Source organism: Petaurus breviceps, unplaced genomic scaffold (assembly GCF_028583685.1).
Source record: "Petaurus breviceps papuanus isolate PSGF00001 unplaced genomic scaffold, PetGlider_PUasm1.0 37, whole genome shotgun sequence".
Lineage (NCBI taxonomy): Eukaryota > Metazoa > Chordata > Mammalia > Diprotodontia > Petauridae > Petaurus > Petaurus breviceps.
Genome location: NW_027186296.1, coordinates 93,911,433 through 93,912,967, shown reverse-complemented (window position 1 = coordinate 93,912,967; position 1,535 = coordinate 93,911,433).

The following is a 1,535-nucleotide window of genomic DNA, read 5'->3' as shown; positions in this document are numbered from 1 at the left end:
TTCTCTCTGCCTTTCTCTTGGGAGCATGCAGAATGATTCCTTAGCTATAGATATCTCCAGATCATCAACTCGGGCCAATTATGCACCTGGCTACCATTCGAATATCACAGAGTCAACTCTAGACCTAGCTCATTCTATTGAGTAGTAAGGAGTAGAAAAACATATTTACAAACAACTAGAATAAAAAAAAAAACCTTTTCAACATGCAACAATTGCTTAATCTTAGAGTGGTAACTAGGGTGGTACTACAAAGGTCTCATGTTCTGTTGTATCAATTATTCCCTACCCCCTAGCTTTCCCTAGTACAGAAATTGCTAATTTTGTTCTTGGGTTGAGGAGGGAGGAAAACTTTATAAGCAAAAACATCAGTTGAGAGACTGTTGCAAACGTGCAAAAAAATGCGACGAGAAACCAGAATAGTGTAGCTAAAAATCATGGTGGAAGGGAGAAAGAATCCTTCTACTTGTAGTATTCTGAGCTGGAAAGGATCATAGAGAACAACTAGTCCAATCTCCCTTTTTTTTTTACAGGAAAGGAAACTCAGTCCCAGAAAAATGAAATGACTTGCTCAAGAACTACACACAGGTAATTAGTATATGCTTTCAACCTGTGTTCTCAAACTCCAAATCTTCCATTACAAAGCACTATTCTTTCCTCTTGTCTTGGTTCTTAAGAAAGCTAAAAAAAAGTTTGACATTCAGTTTAGAACATAGAACATAGATGCATTTTAAGAAAACTTCAATAGAAATGCAATGTAGTGTGGCTCTACCTTAATTAGATGGGTAAATTTGACTGGGCAATATAGTGTCAGAACCTGGGTATATAGAGGCAGCTTGAGGGCACTAGCTATATTGGAAGAGGTAGTAGTGATGGAGGTATAGGAAGGGGGTCAAACCCAACAGTGTCATGACTGCCAAAGGATCTAATGTGATTTTAGGCATAGTGTCCGGAAGCAAGAGGGTAATAATCCCTTCTGGGTGACATATGCTAAGAAAGGCATTTATAGGGTAGAGAGCTTCCAGAGACTAGCCAGATGGTGATAGGCCCTGAAATCATGCCATATGAGGATCAAGAGAAGAAGCCAGGGATGTGTGACCTAGAGAAGAGAAGGCTTGGGGTGAAGAGGTAGGGATGTTGTACCTATCTTTACTTGTTTGAAGCTAGCATTTATATAGCACTTTAAGCTTTACAAAGTGCTTTACATATTATGCTATTTGATGCTCATAACAATCCTCTGAGCTAAGTTCTGTTATTATCACCATTTTACAGATGAGGAAACTGAGGTTAAGAGTTTAAGTGACTTGCCTAGGGTCATATCACTTAGGCAATGTTTTATATATCTATAATGTTATATGTTATGTACATATTATGTTATGTGTTATACACACATGTGCTCACATACACACACACATGATTTGAATGTGGGTCTTTTTGATTCAACCATTGCATCACCTGCCCTAGAGAGAGTAGACTTGGTTGCTTGACCCCAGAGGACAGAACTAGGATAACACTAGGAAGTTACCCAGGCATTTCAA